The sequence below is a fragment of the Furipterus horrens genome, unplaced genomic scaffold (assembly GCF_987537825.1).
Source record: "Furipterus horrens unplaced genomic scaffold, mFurHor1.1.pri manual_scaffold_5, whole genome shotgun sequence".
Taxonomy (NCBI): domain Eukaryota; kingdom Metazoa; phylum Chordata; class Mammalia; order Chiroptera; family Furipteridae; genus Furipterus; species Furipterus horrens.
In genome coordinates this window covers 162,880,681-162,903,441 of record NW_028327175.1, presented here as the reverse complement: position 1 = coordinate 162,903,441, position 22,761 = coordinate 162,880,681, and the positions used below count along the sequence as shown (strand labels likewise).

General features: G+C 39.2%; 2 pseudogenes; both read right to left on the bottom strand.

Annotated features, from left to right (window-relative positions):
- Positions 1-18,662: 18,662 nt before the first annotated feature.
- LOC150010280 (adenylate kinase 2, mitochondrial pseudogene) lies at positions 18,663-19,251 on the bottom strand (annotated as a pseudogene).
- Positions 19,252-22,192: 2,941 nt separating this feature from the next.
- LOC150010279 (large ribosomal subunit protein uL22m pseudogene) lies at positions 22,193-22,761 on the bottom strand (annotated as a pseudogene).

The window sequence follows — 22,761 nt, the reverse complement described above, 5'->3', positions numbered from 1 at the left end:
TACAGATACCAAACTGTTAACAGTAACTAATCTGGCAGAGTGGAATGAAAATAGAGATTAATTAGGGTACCTGTAATTTTTACTTTATACATTTCCATACTTCAAAAAACATTTAACCATGTGTACATACTCCTTTTACAATAAAATTAAGTATAACATGTAGTAGTTCCTGGGACTAACTGCACAGTGAGGCTATTTCCAGGCCATTGTTTTAAGCAGTACCTCTCATCACATTCCCTGGGAGCCAAAATGAATGCCTTTGGTGTGTTCCTTGAAACCTGAGAACTGTAAGAGCTGCTTGGTTGTAGTTATGACTATGATAATCTGTGTGGCTCACTGCATATGACTGCCTGATGTTTTGCCTAGTTTCTGCTACTAAATACTGCCCCTTGTGAAGTACCATGACCTGCTAACTTATAGAGTGGTGGTCACAGAACTTGTAGAAAACATGGGTCATGTATCATAGAAATGCATACTTGAAACTTATATGATCTTATTAACCAATGTCATACCAATAAATTTAATTTTAGAAAGAAGAAGCATGGTAAATTTCTTAATGTAGCTTTGAAAAATAATATCAATAATCAAGAACAAAACCATAATTACTTTAACTGAGAATTGTATCTTCATTGGTACAATTATAAGCCTAGAAGATAAAGTCTAACTCCTTTTCTAAATGGTCCCTTGTATAATATTTTTTTTATATACATCTTAGATAAAAGCAGTATAGAGTCTATTTAAACGTGAAAGAAGAGAAAATGATCTTCTTAAAATTCAGTTTTAACTATGTTTTTCTCTTTTAAGTAGATCATTTAAATTACAAAATTAATATAACTACATTACAGGACATCTGGAAAACAAAATTGTGAGAGCACCCATTATACCACCACACAAAAATAACTCATAGTTAATATGTATTTTATAGACTTTTTACACATATAATTTTTACATATTTATGATCAGAAGACATATTTTTTTAACTTGCTTTCATGAAACATGGTGTAAGCACTTTTCTATGTTTTTATAGAAGCTTCATAATTTTTTGGCTATATAATATATTCAAACATAGTCATACTTATTTTAGATATTTTAAGTTGCTTTGATTTTAAATTAACAGAAGTACCACCTAAATACCTCTGTGCTGATACTTTCAAGTTTTTTTGTTTTTTTTTTTTAAGGTAAGTTACCCAAAGCAGAATTATTGGGATAAAATTTATTTTAAAATGAATGGCTCTGCCCTGACTGGTATAGCTCATTGGTTTGGGCATCATCCCGTAAACCAAAAGGATTAATGTTTCTCTCCCTCTCTTTCTCCCTTACCCTCTCTCTAAAAAATAAATAAAATCTTTAAAAAAATGAAAATAAAACCAATGGCTCTTTCTATGTATTGTCACATTGAAAAGATTCAACAGCACTTGGTTTAGAAAAAACTTTTCTATTTCTTTGATCCCCATAGAGATTGAAAGTGTTTTCAGATTGAATAGTCCTTGTTCTCCTTTTGTAAAATGTCTGATGTCCTGTGCTCATTTATTAATTGTGATTTTACTCTACTTTTGACCATTCTAATTTTTAAAATATAGCCAGTTGGTGAAAGACGAATATCATATGATCTCACTTATATGTGGACTCTAATGAAAAAAATAAACTGATGAACGAAATAAAAACAGAGGCATGGACACATGGAAGAGACTAACAGCTGTCATAAGGGGAGTGGGTAGAAGGGACTGGATCAAATAACGTGAAGGGATGAACCAAAGAACATATATGCATAACCCACAGACACAGACAACAGTGTGGCAATGGCCAGAGGAAAGGGGGGATGAGGGCAGCTAATGGGGAGGTGGGCAAAGCTGGGGAAAATGGGGACATCTGTAATAGTGTAAACAATAAAAATAAAGTTAAAACTATTATAATACATTTACAGTATATTCCACAATTTGATCACCAAAACGTACTGTAGGAACCAACTGCTATATGTATTGTTTTCCTCTCTGAAGCAGTCATTCAGACCAAACCTCAGTACAAAAAAAGAGGCTCTTTTAACAGTCAAGAGAATGAGACTATTTTAGGATGAAATATACTTTCAGAAATCTAGAGCAGTAAAAATTTGCTACTTTCTTCTAAAATATTTGTGATTTTTTTTCAGTATCTTTTGGGAGTCTTCAGTGTGATGTATAATTCAAAGTATATTGGCCCTGGGGCTCAGATTTGGTAAACATGCCACCATCCTCACATCCATCTGCTCAAAGGCCTCTTTACAACAGAATAGTTGTTATTGTTTGAATTGGCAACTGTTGTAGTTTAATGCCTGATGGCACACTGAGGATAAAAGTTCACTATTTACAAAACACATTTGGCAGAACATAACAGCATCATTATTTTACTTTAGGTGACAAGCTTAGGCCTGCCTTTGATTTTGTTTACAGTACAAATGCATGTCTCCAAAGCAAGGAAGGAACAGGGACTTACGCACTGGAAAGACTCAGGTCCTTTTACTCCTGGTTCTCCCACAGACTCAATTTGTGACTTAGGGATATCACCTAACTTGTCAGAGCTTGGTTTTGGTCTCACTTCTCACAAGGGAAGGAAGGCGAGAATAAGGATCTACATGTATTACAACTATGTCAGGTTCTGTATACCTAATTCTCAGGTCTGCTCAACTGTAAAATCCTTAAAGGTTAGGATTGCTTCTCCCCTATCTACAACAGCTAGCACAGTGTAAAACACAATATATTAATACATGAATGAATGAGTGCATCTATCCCAGTTTATGGGAAGATAAAGCTTGAGAAGTTAACCAATCTGACACCACAATCTAAGGAGCAGCAGAGTCAAACCCAGGGCTATTTGGCTCCAAAGCTCATGTTTTGATAAGAAATACATGAGAAAGCATTTTCTAACATTCATTTTATTGTTTTTTTAAAGTACAAAGACTCATAGAGATGAAAGGTAATATTGTTTTTGCTGAAAACTATTAAATGAAGCAAATCCCTTAACACATTGTTGACTATTCACATAAAAACTCGTGTTTTCAAACCCAAACGTTGTTGACCGATAATGAGTTGACTCATGTTTGCACTTGCATTAGCTTATACAATTCTTAAAACTGAGAGTAATATAGGATTTTGTAAAAGTTTTCTTAATTGTGTTTACTTTACTGTAAAAAACATTATTTTTCTAGGTATTCTGGGTTTTATTACAATTTTAGTATTACAAAAATTTCAAATATGGCGCATTGTGATGGTGAAGAATTTTTCAATGAATTATATGCAGATGCTTTTTCTGATTGTCCAAGTGACTTTGAAGTATATAGCAGTGATGTGGAAGATGATAGTCTGTCAGGAGATAGTATGAATCTGATATTAGACCACCAAAATGGCAAAAAAGAAAAGCACAGCAAAACTAGATATATTTACAAAACCTGTTGTGTACCATTGCATGTAGGTGAACACTATACAGTTTATCATACCAAAAAGTTATTAAAAGTTATATAGGAGATACGTACAAAGTTTCATTTCAATACATTATGTATAAATAAAGTATATTGAAGTTTAATTAGATTGTTTCATTTTCACATTCAATTACAAAAAAATAGTGATATGGGATAGCTTTTGTATAAAATTGCTGGTCAACAATGTGTTAAGATCCACAATTTCTCTGAACCCCCTGTAATAAATGATTCACATGTTTCTCTTCCTGTTCTCCTTAACAGAAGAAAGATGAATTTATAAAACACCGTAGCATGACAAAAAAACTCATCTTGAATCTCCCTAGTTACTTTTACCAAGGGGCCAGGTAGAGTTTGAGAGAGCCCTTTTCAGAGTCTGTCTTTTCATTACAGGGGACCAGAACGGGATGGGAAATACACAAAAGTGAGGAGCCACTGGGATACAGATTTCAAGATCTCACTGACCAGCTTTATGGCTTACTTTCTAAAAACTAATTTTTCCTCCCTTAATTCAAAAATAATTCAGGCACAATGCAGAGAAGTTAACAGATCCATTTTTAAGCAACTCTCCAAAAAAGTACCAGAAAATTATCAGCTGTAGTTAATAAGAGTTCCACAATTATGATGCAAAACTGTGGTCATTCCCTGGTTTCTCCAAGAAGGAAAAGGGACTAAGCTAAAATTGCAAAATGCTGTAACAGAGAGTTTTTGTTTTGCTTGTTTTGTTTTGTTTTGTTTTGGTCAAGTTCTGATTACACCCTCTCATAAAATGCCTCCTGCACTTAGTTAGAACTGAAGAGTTCTGCGTCCGGTTGTACTCACTCTGAACTCTGCTGAGGATGCCGTCCTAGGCCTCAATAATCAGCAAAAACCAGGAAACTCCAAACGTTCCTGGGAAGTGGGGCTTCCCTTGCCTGAAGGGACAATTGCTGCCTTTGCCACTCTTCCCAGAATCCTCCCAGGCATGCACACTGGGAAATGTAGTTCAAGCCTTATGTCATCTGCTAAGCTCTCCAACTGCACAGTTAACGGTGGTTGTCAAAAGCATGATCTTCTAAAATCTAAATCCATTACCAGAACTACTGTGTCTTTGAGAAGGCAGAGTAGCATTGGATCAATTTTTTTAAATAAGAAAAACATAAAATCATTAAACCAATCATATAAAGAAAGCATATTTTTGTTGGGAGGAGGGGAGGAGTTTGGGGCAGGAAACCAGACACCTTTCAACCTTTCTGTAGCTTTAATTGTCTTCCCACTTTTTTTTTCTTTTCAGAATAAATACCTTTTTTACACAAGCTTTTAAGAAAGGAGGGAAGAGGATTTATTTGCCTTTCCAGGCCTTGATTGCCCTCAGCTGGAACTCAGCTCCCTGCCCTCTAGCACAGAGCCATCTGCTCGGCCACGCTGGCCTGGTCTTGAAGATATGCGCGCAGGAAGCTGGCCCTGCGGGAACTGCTCCTACAGAAGATGGCTGATTGTGGCATTCTTTTTCCATTCCTCACGTTACTTCAGAATTTTCTTCGATCGTTTTTTGTCTAAAATCTCTTCCTCCTCAGGGGTCAGCTTGGCCCTTCTTGCTGCCCAAGGGCAGTGCATGTTGGGACTCGAACCGCTGTCGGCAGCGTGTGCTGTCCGTCCGTGAGCACAATGCAATTCTTCTCTAGGGTCTGGGTGTGGACCAGTCCGTTGTTGGACGTTTTGCGGACAACATCAATAACCCCTGTTCTGCATGTACAACACTCTGAGCCCCAGGAGAAGCTGCCCTAGGCCAGCCTCAAGCCTCGGTACTTCCTGTGGCTTCCCCGCACACGGACTGTGTGTATACAACGGGGTCGATCTTAGTGCTGACGCAGGGCGTCCCAGCTCGTATTTCCGCTTCTTGCAGTGGGACTTTCTCTTGCCCCCCGGGGTTTGTGGCGCTTGTGCCAGTTGTCCAGAGAGATGCCCGTGGCTTAGCGCCGAATGAAAAAAACCTGTCTGCCCACTTTAGGAGTAGCACTGACTTTCATGAAGTTCTGCCAATTTAAGCGGACAAGACTGTGTCTAGATGTGTTTGAACTTACAATAGAATGCACCCTTGACCAACCAGGGCAAGAGGATTCCACCTGACTGAAAGCTTATATGAGAAGACAGTTTTGAAGTCTACCCAGTCAACATATATCGAATGAGTACCAAATGTGCCTGGGATTGTTATAGGCACGGGATATCACAGAAAACAAAACATAAAAATTTCTGTCCTCGTATAATTATTCTAGAGGAGAAAACAAATAACCAGACAAGTAAATATACAATGTGTCAGGTGGTTATAAGTGCTAGGAAGAAAAATAAAGATAAGAGGAGGAAGGATTTTGCTATTTCATATAAGGTGGTCAGCCTCATTGATAAGGTGGTATTTGAGCAAAGACCATAAAGCAAAGAAAAGTGAGTATCTATGGGAAGAGATTTGTAGGCAGAAAAACCCCAATAAATACAAAGGCCCTAGGGTGGACGTGTGCATGACAGATTTGAGGAAAGGCTAGCATAAAGTATGGTGGTCAGAGATGAGGTCAAAGAGTAGCCAGATCACATAGGGCCTTACAAGTCTTAAAGTTCTTACAGAGCCATTGTAACGTTTTTGTTTTTGGTTTTTGGTTTTAATTCTGAGAGAAATGGGATATTACAGAAGAGTTTGAACAGGAAAGTGAAATAATTTAACTTACATTTTAAAAGAAACACTCTTCAGTGCAGAGATTAGACTGCAGGAGATAAGAATTATTAAATCCAATGTCGTTAAGATGTACCTATTTTACATGGGAAGGAAGAGGAACAGCTCTGATGAGCTGACCAACCATTTCTTTGGACCTGTCCATTAGCACCCAAGCTTTATATCAGAGTGCATCTCAAACAGACTCTTGGGGGGGATGGCAGAGCATGCTTCTGACAATCGTTAATGAAGGAAGAGAGAATTTGAAAGAAACAAGATATAAAGTCAAAAAGTTCCAAAGAAATAGGGAAGCATACTTAGGGAAAGTTAGGTCTCTAATACAGTTTTTAAAGATTTTATTTATTTATTTTTAGAGAGAGAGGAAGGGAGGGAGAAAGAGAGGGAGAGAAACATCAATGTGTGGTTGCCCCTCATGCACCCCTAACTGGGGACCAGATGACATATTTTTTTAACTTGCTTTCATGAAACATGATGTAAGCACTTTTCTATGTTTTTATAGAAGCTTCATAATTTTTTGGCTATGTAATATATTCAAACATAGTCATACTTATTTTAGATATTTTAAGTTGCTTTGATTTTAAATTAACAGAAGTACCACCTAAATACCTCTGTGCTGATACTTTCAAGTTTTTTTTTTTTTTTTTAAGGTAAGTTACCCAAAGCAGAATTATTGGGATAAAATTTATTTTAAAATGAATGGCTCTGCCCTGACTGGTATAGCTCATTGGTTTGGGCATCATCCCATAAACCAAAGGAATTAATGTTTCTCTCTCACATCAATGTTTCTCTCCCTCTTTTCCTCCCTTACCCTCTCTCTAAAAAATAGATAAGTAAAATCCTTAAAAAAATGAAAATAAAACCAATGGCTCTTTCTATGTATTGTCACATTGAAAAGATTCAACAGCATTTGGTTTAGAAAAAACTTTTCTATTTCTTTGATCACTATAGAGATTGAAAGTGTTTTCAGATTGAATAGTCCTTGTTCTCCTTTTGTAAAATGTCTGATGTCCTGTGCTCATTTATTAATTGTGGTTTTACTCTACTTTTGACCATTCTAATTTTTAAAATACCATAGCCAGTTGATGAAAGACAAATATGCCCACAACCCAGGCATGTACCCTGACTGGGAATTGAACTGGCGACCCCTTGGTTCGCAGGCCAGCGCTCAATCCCCTGACCACACTGGCTAGGGCTAATTTTTAAAAAAATCAAAATAACTGTTTTTGAGCAACTAAGCATTAAGTGCTATATAATAAAAATGGTGCTATGGTCTGAATGTTTGCATCCCCCAAAGTTCATGTGTTGAAATCCTAACGCCCGAGGTGGTACTATTAGGAGATGAGGCCTTTGGGGAGGAGGGGTGATTGTGAGCAGAGTCCTGGTCAGTGAGATTAATGCCCTTATTAAAGAGGCCCGAGATAGCCCCCTTGGCCCTTTCACCATGTGAGGATACATGGAGAAATCTGCAACCTTCACCAGAATTCAACCATGCTGGCACCCTGATCTTGGACTTCCAGCCTTCATCATTGTGAGAAATAAATTTCTGTTCTATATAAGCCACCCAGTCTCTGGCATCTTGTATTCATTAGCAGCCCAAACAGACTAAGACAAATAGCTCAGATTAACTGAGAATTTACTGTATTCTGGGCACTATGCAAACTGTTCTGCATATTTATTATTAATCCTCACATCCTATGAGCCATGTATCACTATTTGCACTTTACAGATGAGAACACAGAGGTTATACCCTTGGCTACCATAACGTATGTATCTTTGACTGGGTGGGTGGGGCAGGGAAAATGACATATATATTGGAAAATATTGGAATGATGGAAATAATCTCATGTTCATAGATTGAAAGACTTAATTTTGTTAAGATCTACAGATTCAATGCATCCCTGTCAAAATCCCAGCTAATTTTTTACACAAGTAACAAAATAAAAAAAACAGACTTCATCAAAATTTAAACTTTTGTGCTACACACAATACCATCAAGAACTTGAAAAGCCAACCCACAGAATAGGAAATATTATCGCCAATCCTACATTTGATAAGGGATTGTACATGGAATATACAGTGAATACTTACAACTCAGTCATAAAAAGATAAATAATTGAATTTTAAAATAAGCAAAGGATTTGCATAAACATTTCTCCAAAGAAGGTAGAAGAATAACCAATAAGTACTAAAAGACGGCTCATTAACCATCAGGGAAATGCAAATCAAAATCACAATGAGATACGTCTTCATACCCACTAGGATGGCCACACCAAAAAGGCAGATAATGACAAGGAGTGGTGAGGATGGAGAAAATAGAATCCTTATGCACTACTTGTGGGATTGTGAATGGTGTAGCTGCTTTGGAAAACAGTCTGGCAGTTCCTCAAAAAGTTAAACATAGTTACCAAATGACCCAGCAATTCCACTCCTGGATATATATCCAAGAGAATTGAAAACATATGTCCACATAAAAACTTGTTTATGAGGTTTCATAGCAGCATAATTCAAAATAGCCAAAAAGTAGAAACAATTCCAATGTCTATCACCTGATGAAAAGATGAACAAAATGTGGTATAGACATACAATGGTACTTTATTCATCAATATAAAGGAATGTATATGCTACAACATGATGAAGCATGAAAACATTATGCTATCTGAAAGAGTCCATTCACAAAAGATCACATTACATTTATATACCTCAATGAAATGTTCAGAATTGGCAAATCTGTAGACACAGAAAGTAGATTAGAGGTTGCCTGGGGCAGAGGGAGTGGGGAAAGTGTTGGAGAGAATGGGGAACGACTGGTAATGGGAATACAGGGGTCTTTCCCTCTTTTTTTAAGTGATGAAAATGTAAAATTTTGGTGATGATTGCACAATTCTATGAACCTACTAAAAATACTGAATTGCACACTTTAAATAGGCAAGTGTTATGTTATGTGAATTATAGCTCAGTAACGCTGTTAAAATATTTAACCAAATCATTAGCAAATAATCATAATGCATGGTTAGTAAATGCAACAAATGTATAAATAATTTTAATCCTCATAGATTTTTTTTTTAGGTCACAAGGTAAAAATCGTCTTTTCTCAGACATGTGTAACTTCAAAGCAATGGCAGGTATTAATCATATAATAAGTTAACATCATACATTGTTAAGGGCACAAATTGAGCCTCAAGTCATTGAATCATAGTCTAGGTTGTGAAAGTAACAATATACCTAAAGATATGTGTTTATTAATTCATTGAACAGATACTTATTGTAAGCCTATCATGTGGCAAGCATCATGCTACAATGACAGATACAGTGGTGAATAACATTATTTCTGCCATCAAAAATTATGTATGCACATGTGTGTATGGTATGGGTATGTGGGTACATATGCACATGAACACACAAGCAGTTGAGACTGTTACAGAAACAGGGGAGTCCAAAAATCCCCAGAGTTTGCTGCTGGGGGATGGGGAGAAGTAAGCAGCTTTTCAAATGCTTCCACATGCCTGAGGCTGGTGGCTACTGTCTTTCTTATGCAAATGGCTTTAATGCATCCAAAGCCTCAGGCAGATGGGAGGAGTCTTGAACCAGGGGACGGTATGGAAAGCACACAGAGCCTACGTAAGGGTCTGTGAATGGTCAGAACTGTTTGCAACGCCCACTGCGTCAGAGGACGCAGTCAGGGATATATAAGCAGCTGCAGACATTTTAGCTTGGACTCTCTCTCTGGCTCTCGCTGGTGCTCTCTCTCTGAGACTCTCGCTCTCTGACTCTCTCTCACTCGCGCGCTCGCGCTTGCTCTCGCTCTCTCGTGTGCTCCCTCCACGTGGCTTGGTGAAGGGGCCTTCTCCATGTGGCTTGGAGAAGGGGTCTCCAGGCTGCTTTAAGAGGCTCTCGCCATGCAGTTTTGAGAAGGAGAGAAGATCCACGTGGTTTGCAGGAAGAAGGCAGTTTGCAAGGAGGCTGAGAATCCAGGCGGTCCTGCATTGAGAGCTGGAGGGCACCACAGCACAGAAAGGACCTCCCCAATCAGGATTGAATGATTGGCAGCTGCTGGTAAAGCTGAACTGTGTTTGGAAAGTAGGGAAACGGTTTCTGTGACTTTCCTAAAACTAGCCTGTTTTGGAAGGGGGGGAGGCAAGGATATGTGTTTGTGGGTGTTTTAAAGAGCATAAGACTTAACAACAGAAATCCGCAAATAACTAAATCTATATAACTGTTAAATAAATAATTCTTTTTCTTTTCACTAAACTCTGGTATTGAGAGTTATAATTTTGGCGGCGGGCAATCGGGCCCCTAACTAAAGAGCCCGTGGGTTTGTTTTCAATTGGAGCAGCCCAGGGGTTCTGTAACAAGACAACAGCCCCTTTACTCTATCTTTGACCAGTTATAGGAGAAGACATTAGGCTATAGGGCATACTTGAGTAAACTTAGAGAGAAATTACAAGTTCACTCCGTAAGCAGACTTATAGTTGGATATTATCTCACTTTATGTGGGACAAGAAATAGATCTTAGTGGACAGGGGTGGGAAGGGGTTTACATGAGGGCCCTTTAAGTAATAAGCCACAGGCAAAGAGCCCTGCCTGTTTGCATAGCCAATAGTACCATAAGCACTGGGAGGTCCTTATGCTTCTCTTTAGAGTAAAGCTCTTTTATTTGTTAAAGAAACACTTGCTTTTTTTTTTTTTTTAATCCTTCATTCTCCTGTTTTATTCCCCTGTCCATCACCTCCTCATTTATTCTTAATATTCAGGTTTTGCATTCAAGGGCAGTTGAGGTCCTTGGAAGACTTCCATCTTTCCCCTCTCTCATCTGCTTTGGTCCTCCTCCGGAGACTCCCACAGCCTGAGGATGGGAAATTGAATCATCCATCTTCAATGTACTGTTTTTCAGGTCCCAAGGTCCCTAGCTGGTCTACCTTCTTCTCTCCTCCCTTCAGAGTCCTCTTGTGTTTCTCATATATAATGTCCAGGGTTTTCAACTGTACCTTGTAGGAGGTATAGGGGAAAATACACCAGACAGGTAGGAGGGGCGGAGCTGGGGTGGAGAGGACACGGTGCAGTGGCAGCAGCAGTGGCAGCGGCAGCAGGCCAACAGAAAGTGCAGTCACACATTTTAAAAAGTAGGGAGGGACACCTGGAAAGCACTCCCAGCATGAGACCACACCACGCCTCTTTTTGAAGTACAATAGGTTTTCTTCTCCATCTTCTCAAACTTGTAGTGATGTTTAACACAGCAGCGAGTAGAACCAAAACTAAAGTCTATGCATACCTGGAAGACAGATGAAACAGAACAATTAGGGTATACCAAGGTCAAAATTAATTTGAATACATGATTTTGTTAGTAAAATACAGTCACTAGACTGAGTACAGTTTTGTTTCCTATTAATTGAATTCTTTGCTTTTCCTCTCCCCCCACCCTTAAAAAAGTATGATTACTGTTGGACATTTCATTATAGTCACAAGCAATTCACTCAGAAAGTTGGCAGAAGATGAAAAAGATATAAAATTATCCGCTTCATTATCAGTTAAAAGGCCTAACAAAAGGCTTTCAATAATGGGTTGTAACCATAGTTAACTGGTGACTTCTCTAGTGTCTTGTATAGTTGCATCTTTACCTCAATATCTGAGGAATTCTGTGTATGAGACAAAGGGTACACTATGTGGGGTTATATCCCAAAGCAAATGTCATTTTTCTGTTACCTAATCTAGTGATTATTTCACTTCTCTAGATCTCAGTTGCATAAATTCCTAAATATCTAATATTTATAATGTATGGATTATAAAATACATGATCATTAAGTTTCCAGTGTTGGATGAAGAAAATTTGGAGATTTTCCACATGATTTATATGATCCATATTCTCTCTTTTTTTAAAAGTATGTTTTATTAATTATGTTGTTACAGTAGTTCCAATTTTTTTCCCCTTTGCTCCCCTCTGCCCAGTAACCCCTTTCCCTCCAGCAATCCCACACCCCTTAGTTCATGTCCATGGGTCGCGCATATAAGTTCTTTGCCTTCACCCTTTCCTATATTATTCTTAACTTCCCCCTGTCTATTTCGTACCAACCGATCATGCTTCTTAGTCCCTGCACCATTCCTCATTTCTCCGTTCCTCCTTCTCAGCTGATAATCCTCCAAATGATCCCCATACCTATGATTCTGTTTCTTATTCTCGTTTGCTTAGTTGGATTTTGTTTTTATATTTTAGATTCAGTTGTTGATAGTTGTGAGTTTGCTGTCATTTTAGTGTTCATAGTTTTGATCTTCTTTTACTCAAATAAGTCCCTTTGACATTTCATATAATAATGGCTTGGTGATGAAGAACTACTTTAGCTTTACCTTGTCTGGAAAGCACTTCATCTGCCCTTCCATTCCAAATGATAGCCTTGCTGGATAGAGTAATCCTGGTTGCAGGTTGCCTTTCATCACTTTGAATACTGCTTGCCAGTCCCTTCCTGCCTGCAAAGTGTCCTCTGAGAAATCAGCTGATAGTCCTATAGACACCCCCTGTAGGCAACCCTCCGCCTCTCTCTTGCTGCCCCCAGGACTCTGTCTTTATCTTTCGCCTTTGGCATCTCAATCATGATGTGTCCTGGTGTGGTCCCCTCTGGGTCCAGCTCGCCCAGGACCCTTCGTGTTTCCCGGACCTGTATGTCCAACTCCTTCACAAAATTTGGGAAGTTTTTCTCTTTTTTTTTTTTCAATTCTTACTTCCTCATTCTGCACTGGTTGACTTTTTTTCTTCCTTATGTTCCAAATTATTGATTTGAACCCCGGTTTACTTCCCTTCACCACTGGTTTTGTGTGGATTTTCCTTCGTTTCACTTACTATAGCTTTCACTTCCTCTCTTATGTGTTTGCCAAATTCAAGCATATCTGTCAAGCCTGTGAGCATCTTTATCACCCGTGTTTTGAATTCTGCATCTGTTAGATTGTCTATCTCCTCATCTGTTAGGTTGGCTATCTCATCGTCGCTTAGTTCTCCCACTGGAACTTAATCAGTTTCCCCTTTTGGGCCATACTTCTCTGTCTCCTCATTCTGACAGGCTCCTGTGTTTGTTTGCCTCCATGTCCCAGGTAGAGCTGTCACTCCTGTTATGTGGAGCCTTAGAGATCCGTCAGTACAGGGAGACCTCTTTCACTACGTTGTGGCGCTGTATGTGGGGGAGGGTTCCGAGAGTGAAAAATGCCACCTGCCCAGCACTCGCCCCTTTTCCAGGCACCTCTCCCACTTCCACACCAGACTGGCACCCCTCTAGGTGCTGCCCTGGCCATTGTTCCCAGAGCGGTTGGGTCTATGGACATTCTAGGACCGTGGGGATGCTTTAAGCAAGAGGACTCTGCTGAGACTGGCAGTTTCTGCCTCCACCCCAACCCCCACTAGTCTGCACAGTCAGAAGCAATGAGGCTTGATTTTCCCCAGTGCTGGGACCATGAGCTGCGATGTCCGGTGAGGAGCTGGAACGCTCCCCAGGTGTCCCTCCTGACTTTTTAAAACATGTGGCTGCGCTTTCCGCCAGTCCGCCGCTGCTGCTGCCGCCGCTGTCGCTGCCGCCACCACACCACATCCTCTTCACCCCGGGTCTGCCCCTCCTACCTGTCTGGATGAATATTTCTTCTTTATATCTTTGTTTGCTGGGCTTCCATGTAGTTTGATTTTCTGGAACTTCTGGTTGTTTCTAGTTTTGAGGTAGTTGTATTCCTTCTTAGTTGTGGAGGGAGATGCAGTGTGTCTGTCTATGCCTCCATCTTGGCCGGAAATCTGATCCATATTCTTTTTATCCCTACGTTGTAGTGGAACTTGAGGAGGTAGCTGTTATCTATTATCTATGGTCACAATAATGTTTTATAAACAACTACAAAATCACAGAGGCATACAAAGGTTTATTACTCACATACCTGGAGTGGCTGACTAGGTGATTCTGCTGATCTTAATCTGGCTCATGTACACTGTTGGATAATCTAAAATGGTTCTGGCCTGGACAATGGGGGTGGGGTGGGGGTGGGTGGGCTGGCTCTGTACCAGGTGTCTCTCATTTGCTAGGAAGCTAACCTGAGCACATTCTTTTGATGATGATGGAAGAGGGCAAAAGCACAAGTGGAAATATGCGAGCTTCTGTTTGCATCACAAAGCATATCTTATAATCAGGCCCAGAGTTAAAATCGGAAGGTATTACAAGGTTACGTGGCAAATGGTGTTGTGAGGGGTTCAAGCCAAATACAAAGTTAGAGGGAACAGACCCACAAGAAAGCATCCTCACTTCTGATACCAACTGCAAGTTCAAGGGGTTTCCAAACCACTCTCTGTAGAAGGACTCACGGAACTGACTGAAAACTATTATACTCATAGTGATGGCTTATTACAGGGAAAGGGTGCAGATTAAAATCAGACAAAGGGAGTCTAGGGAAGTATTAAATGTGGAGCTTCCATTGTTCTCTTCCCATAGTCAGGATGCATTTCTTTCCCAGCACCGATGTGTGACAATATATATAGGATGTTGCCAACGAGGGAAACTCACCCAAGCATTGGTGTCCAGAGTTTGGGCTAAGGTTCTGTCACCCAAAGTCCCCACCCTAAATCGCACTCTTGGTCTTTCTGGCACGGCCAACCCCTACTCTGAATCTATTGGGTGTGGTCAACTCCCATTCTAAGTCATATTGTTAGACTATCCAGCATATCTGACTCAAGGCTCCCAGGCAAATAAACACACTCCTGTCAGGCATGCGATTGCCTCCCAGAAACTGAGGGCAAAAGCCAAACTTCATTTTGGAAAATGAAAAAAATTTTTTTTTACTACACCAGAATGAATACTGGAAGTAGTGAAGAATTAGGACTATTAGTGCAACCAATCTAGCACAGTAACTCTAATAAAAGTATTCATTAAACTGGTAAAGGATATGAAGCAGTGTTCTTTAACTTTAGGATTAACTTAAGAGCTAACACTAATTATAGATGCTGTAAGTAAGCATCCTTCTCTTTATGCCTTGTATCCATTAAGATTAATACCAATCATTCCATTTCATAATTCTTTCCAAAGTCATTGAAACAGGTGTAAAATTCATCAACTTTGGTTCTGTGATTAAAAACTAACAAAACAAAACAAAACCTCATACAATTCTATACTACACAGCATCCAATGATGATTACTTGCATAAACACAGTAAGGACTTTAAACTTTTCCAAGAACTTTCAAAACAACTATCTCAATTGATTCTAAAATGAGTTTTTTCACTATTTGGTAGATGAAGAAAATTTCAGCATAAAAATTAAAGCGATTCACTTAGGGTCACCTGCTTTCCTGTTAATGGTGGACTAGAAGCACCTGGGCTCACTGCTTCCACCAGTGCTCCTCTGGACCAGAAGTTTTTCTTCTGACCAAATACTGTAACTCTGTGACTGAGTCAATTCCATGTCCTAAACTCTTGAGTCTTGCTTCACCAAATAAAGTTGAGATTTCTGGCATTCTCACCTGGTTTGTTTGAGCTCTTGACAAGTTCACTGAGGTGGGAGAATGCATGGATTGGCCAAGCTCTACAAATATTTCAGACAGCCAAGTCAAATGCTGTTTGTTTATAAACAGAAACATTCTTCTGAAATGTAACTTACTGTTTTTAGTAAAATATTTAAAAAATTTATAAATATTTCCTATGTTTGACAGAATAGTTGTTGGATATTCCCCTGAAAACTATAGCACTCTAAAATATCTATTTTATTTTTATTTTTAATTTATTGTTATTCTATTACAGTCATCCCATTTCCCCCCCATTGCTCTCCCCTGCCCACCCCACCCCCTTTCCCACAGTCAATCCCCACCCTGTTGTCCATGTCCACGGGTCATTTATATAGTTCCTTGACTAAACTGAAAATATTTAATATTTAGGACTATTTAGGACTTAAGCTATTTATATTCAAAGAGTGATACATTCATTGTTAAGGAAAGATACCAGAAAATGGAACCGGAGTAAATGGAATCTGATATAGCTGTCATGCTATTCATAAATTATTTACAACCGAAGTTGATAAATAACTATGCCTTATTCATCAGTATATTTCCAATGCCTGGCATATTGTAGGTGCTCAATAAATATTTGGGGTTAAAAAATTTTTTTTAAGAAAGGGGGAAGGGAGGAAGAAAGAGAGGAAAGGAAACATCAATGTGTGAGAGAAATATTGATTGGGATTGGCTGTCTCTGCATATGTTTCCACTAGGGACTGAACTTGCAACCCAAGCATGTGCCCTGACCAGAAATATTGAACTGGCAACCTTTTGCTTTGCGGGATGTCATCCTACCCACTGAGCCACAATGGTCAGGGCTGGGTTTTGTTTTTTTTTTTTTTTTCCTCGATAAATATTTGAACGGATGAATAAATAACTAACTAAGATAGGCAGTTGCTTGGTAAAAGGCAGTATTCTTCTGACACCATTGTTTTACTTTTGGAAAACAAGTACATCTGTGGGAATTAGAAATTTGTTTCAAAACAAAATAACAGTTGAAGGCTGAGTTGGAGCCTCCTCTAAAGTAACTCATAACATCAGTTAAGAGGTGTTTGGTTACTTGCAATCAAGATTTAGGAAAACTCAAGTTTAATTTCCTTAAACAATAAGGAAATTTATTAGCTTGCATAGCTAAAACATCCAACTATAGGTAAGACTTCAGATACCATAGAATTAAGGTTTTTCTCAGTTTTTCTTAGCTCCGACCTATTTCATGTGTTGGTTTTGTGCTCAAGTTGGCTTCTATTAGGGTAGGAAAATGGCTGCCAGAAGATCTTAGGGCTATTTATTTTCTTATTCTTATCCAGAGAGTATGTCTACCCTCAGGCATGAAACAAAAGTATTCGTCTCCACTTTATTGGGATCAATTTAGCCTATAAGCTCCACTTTCTGATCCCCTAACCAAACAATTCCTGAGGTCAAAGAATTGTTTGGGAACTGGGTTAAGTGCCCATTCTTAAACCAAGCACTGTGGTGAGACAGGTTGTCATGTTACTGATATGACTCAAGCTTATCAGGGCATGGGGTCACCCTTGATTGGGAGTAAAGTAAGTTTCTTGGATCTGCAGTTTGATGTGTTTTTATTTTTTTGGAATGTTATCTGTCATTATCTCTGAAAAAAAAAAGATATATATGATAAACTTCAGTGATTTAGTGGCCAAACAAGGCAGCATTTGGTCAGTTAAGAAAGGCACCTCATTGAAAATACATCACAGTGCAAAGAACCTATGCACTCCAATGTTCATAGCAGCACTATTTACAATAGCCAAGTGCTGGAAACAACCTAAATGCCCATCTGTAGATGAGTGGATCAAAAAACTGTGGTACATTTACACAATGGAGTTCTATGTAGCAGAAAGAAAGAAGGAACTTCTACCATTTGCAACAACATGGATGGAACTAGAGAGAACTATGCTTAGCGAAATAAGCCAGGCAACGAAAGAAAAATACGTTATGCTGTCACCTATTACAGGAAACTAATGAACAACACAAACAAATGAGCAAAATTGAACCAGAGGTATGTAAACAAGGAGTAGACTAACAGTAACAAGGGGGGAGGGGGGAGGGAGAAAAGGGGGTAAGAAGGGGAAGTGTAAAATCAAAGAACATGTATAAATGACCCACAGACATGGGCAACTGAGTGGGGACTGAAAATACATCACAGTGCTGTCAAGTGGTTCCAGTCATGGGATTTGAAGGTTAAAAGGACAATCTTTGGATGATGTTGCTAAGACACTTTCTCATTAATTTAAAGGAGCCATTTGCACATCATGGATAAAAGAAGGCAAGAACATAGGATTGCGGTACACATTGGGTGTTTGCTGAGAACTTACCCATGAGAGCAGGTAGAATGGAAAATCAGCGGTAAGTCGGGAAGAGAGTGAGACCAGCCTGTCCCACTCTCCCTACGACTCCTGTAAATTTGATTTGCCACACCCCCAACGGCACACCCGGTATCTCCTTCAAATGTGGAGATGATTTTTTGATCTCAAGGTATGGGGAACCAGGGTCAGTAGTCAAACCATCCCTGTCCCAAGCTTTAGGACAGACAGGACAATAGTTTGATCTCTTGCATTCCTGGGCTGGCAACCAGTGAGATTCTGAGATAAAAGCTGAGGACTCAGGGCACTGGCTTTAGAAAATATTTTCACATGTCCAGAGTAAATGAAAACTGATTTCTTAGAACTAGTACTGTACCTCCCTGTTTCTACTTATTCCCTCCAATCAGTTTTTTAAAAAATTAGTCCCACTTTTTAAGACTTCTACTATATGTAAAAGAAATAGCATCACTACAACATTGCTGTTTTTCCAATATATTTTTTGAACCCCTTACCACTCTTCACTCTCTATCCTTACGCTGACTGCCCTTCCTCTCTGCCCTGCACCTAAGAGCAGGGATCACACCTCAGGGTGATGAGCAGTGGTGCACTTTCACCTGGCCTTCTTTTACTACGATTTGCCTTTGGAGAAGGCTAGGATGCTTGGAAGCACAACAACAGAGGTCCAGGATGTGTCAGTGGTACTCCACCAGCGGGGTAGTATGAGTATGGTAGGCTTCCGGGCAGATGTGCAAGGTCTACTCATTATCATCTGATTGGAGGACCAAGGGTTTCCCCCGTGATGTTATCTTTCATGGGCTCCTTTGGGGGTGTTGAACTCCTCGTGGTAGGAACAGCCACTCAAGGAATGAATCAGCCTTCCTGTGATTCTTGGATCAGCAGAGAGCCTGGGATGCAGAATTCAGTCACAGAATCAAAGTTCTATTTCCTCTTTTCCATGAGGTTGTCAGATGTTTCTGCCTCCTTACAGTCTGAGAGAAGCCATTTTTGCATGGAGGGGTGTCCAGATTCTTCTCAATGAGCTCCACTACCATTTCATCCCTCACCAGTTTCCCGGCATCCAAAGTGGCCTTCAGTGTTTTTCCACCTCTGAGCCAGAAGCCACCATGGCTCTTAGCATGTCCTCAGTAGCCAGATGGCAGACACAGATTTTTTTGGCCAATTTAGGTGCCTTGATACTGTTGCCTCCCCCGGGAGGCTCAACAGCACGGCCCAGATGCCTTTAGGACTCTCTGGGGTCAGTTCAGCCAAGGGCATGTTGGGAGCCACAGCTGCTGAAGCCTCTCAGTTGCAAATATTTCTAAAGTCCCATCTGCTCTCTATTCTTTTGGGATCCCAATTACACATATGTAGGATTGTTTGATATTACCCCACAGTTTTTTGGATGTTCTGTTCTATTTGTTTTTCACTTTTTTCTCTTTGCATATTGGTTTGGATGACTTTATCTTCTTTTCTCAGCTATGTTGAATACACCAGTAAGTCCATCAAAAGGATTATTCATCTCTAAAAGTCATGGAATTGTTTTCCCCCTAGTATTTTCATATGACTTTTATCATTTTCATCTCCCTATTGAAAGTCTCCATTTGTTCATGCATGTTGTTCACTTTATTTTCACTAGTTAGTTTGAAGTCCTTATTTGATAGTTCCAACATCTGGCTCATCTCTGAGTCCATTCCTGCTGACTACATTATCTCTTGACAACGGATTTTTTTGTTTGTTTTGTGTGTCTCATGGTTTTCTAATGATTGCTGAACATTGTAGGTAGAACAGTACTATCTTCTGGTAAGTAGTGTCCACACCTGGCAATGAACACACTTCTTCTGTCAGGTTGTTATATGGGGGTTGAATTAATGTAGTTGGGCTGGGGCTTTGTTTCTGCTATAGTTGCCTTCATTAAATCACAGACTTCAAATTTCTTTTAGCAGGAAGGTACTGTTTCCTGGTGCTTAGTGTGAGGACTAGGTTGACAGTTTAAAATCACTTCTGTTCCTTAATTGTTACCATAGCTACTAATACTTTAGTCAAGAAACATTAAGCCCTGTTGGGTGTGGCTCAGTGGATTGAGTGCCAGCCTATGAACCAAAAAGGTTGCAGGTTCAATTCCTGGTCAGGTCACAGGTCCGATTCCTGGTCAGGGCACACGCCTGGGTTGTGGGCCAGGTCCCTGGTTGGGGGTGTGTGAGAGGCAACTGATCAGTGCTTCTCTGACACTTCAATGTTTCTCTTCCTCTCTTTCTCCCTCCCTTCTCTCTCTCTCTCTCTTAATTAATTAATTTAAAAAATAAGACTCACTGATTGATGAACATGTTCAACTTTTTCAGATGCAAGAAGAGATTTATTGGAGGTTTATAGTACTAAAGCTAGAGCAGCTCTGCTCTAATGTTTGACGACTCAGAGAGGAGTCATATCACGCTTTCTCTACTTCTCAAGTTATCTCTCATCTTCACTGTGACCAAGCAGGGATGATCAGGTTAAGTAGTCATATCTACATTTGATATGAAATATCCCTTATGTGCAACCAAATGTTATTAATAGAGATAGGTTAGTAGTTTCTTTTAGCTTCACAATTTGTTATTCATAATGTCATGTAAGTTTTTAAGATTGTTGTCACATCTGGGAAACTCTCGAATAAGGCTATTTAATATATACTTAATAGGGTTCATGACACATCAGTTTTCTTTAAGATGATGACACACTAATTAGTTTGTTGTGGATATCGTCATTAAATTCTGACAAAAAATACCATTTCATTGACTAAGCATTGATAAGTACTAAATCTTCAATTAAAATTTTACACATTCAATAATTGGAAGAATTTCCCATAGATTAGCTTCAGGCTCACTACCATTTCACCTTTGCTTCTCCTCCACTATTCATACATTTTTGATGCTAGAACATAGGACATATTCAAACAGCTATAAAATGTCTGGCCCTGCACCTTTGTTTTACAGTGCTAGGTGGGTGGTCAAAATGAGTGGTAGGAATATTCTTGGATGCCACTCCTACGTTGGGACAGCTGGCAATGTGTTAACTATACATGGAAGTGATTATGAATTATAAAAATATATCCCATTAACTCATACCAAATGTATTCTAACTCAACATCCCTTCAGCAAGTTTTTAAAGTACTTGTTAGCCACTCCAGTACCACTAGACAAGGGGGAGTGTGCCAGAGGGTAAATCAGTGAGGAAAGTTTTGAGATTGCAGTTAAAAATGTTCACTTTTACAAATTTTATAAAAGCATATACCATATGAACATATTGCAAGGGCCACTTCCAGGGCCTTGGAAAGGGCTGGTGCACATGAAAGCCCCTGAAATTTTCTTAGCTCCACAGTAAATCTGCCTCAAGGTTTGGAGCTATTTTATTTACAGGGTAAATTGACAATTTTCAGTCATGTAAACATGTAAAATATTTTTTATTGATTCATTTAAAAATAATGTTTGTTACATGTTCACATAAATAACCATTTTAAATTAAAAATGACTATATTTTCCAAAGCAAAAGAGTTTAGTGAGAAGAGTGGCATTATTTTACATTCCTGCAAATCTCTTTAATGTCTGGCCTAATTCTTCTTTTTATTTTATTTTTTTAGAAGGAGACATGAAAACAGTCTTTATTAATAACTATAAGAAAACTTTCTGAGTTAAAGGGATTTTGGAGTTTTAAATTAAATATACCTAATAAACTCTTATAATTTCAAGTTACTGCTACAACAGTAAAAGAAAACATAATCCCTCAGCCATTGGCCTATACCAACAGAGAGAAAAAACAGAATTACAGAATGCCCTAAAATACTGCAATGAAACACTATGCAGCTATGCTCACTGCCAACACTCCCTCCCCCATTCCCAAGGGAAAACCAAGTGAAATAAGGAGAAGCTTTCTTGTCCTATAATCTACTCATGTCCACTATCAAAACTTCCACTAGTTGAAAAGTTAACATTCCCTTCAAAAGGTACTCATAAAAGTCTAGTGAATTATAGTCTGTTCCTATGTTTAAAGCTGATTTGCCCTTCCAAATTGCAAATGCATTAAATATACCCAGAGGCTCAGAGAGATGGGCAACCTTATAAAAAACTAGCAGTTGTACTTCGTATTTCAATAATTCAATGACAAGTCATTAAAAGCATTTGTCTTTAAATATTGTTTGTTTTTAGGAAATAAACAGCAAACTATATACACTGGAGTCTGAATTCCTCCATCATAGAGCCTCACGTGGAGGTGGAGGGCCTTCCACCAACTTCACAAAATAATGGCAATAAACCTCCTTGATCCCAAAGCAACCTCTGCCATGGTATCAAATGCATTTCAGGTACTGGCCTTGCCCTGAGGTGGACTCAGCTATGTATAAATTGGATCTGAATTCCACATTGTGGTCTCTCACTGCCATCTCTTGTGCTTCTAAAAGAATCTCTTTAATATTTGGGCTCCTTTTTTGTCACTGAATTCCAGTTGAGCAAAGGCCTGGTCAATGGGACATTCCTCGAATCAATTTTGCCAAATACCATATCTTGCCTTTGCTGTACTTTATTTGTCTTTGACAATGGTAGATTTCTGCTGGTCTCCAAGGTTCTCCAGGCAGTTGTGGAGAATAACCAATTTTATTATTCTTCTCCCATTTTCCAGAAATGTCATGAGAAGCACTTGTGTGAAGGTGTGATTGGCATAAAACAGTCTGAGATGAAAGAAGCCCCAAGGCCAGCTTCCCTCTCAGCTTCTGCATCCAAAATGCAGAATTGCTGCTGCCATCTTTCTCCCACCCTCTACAGA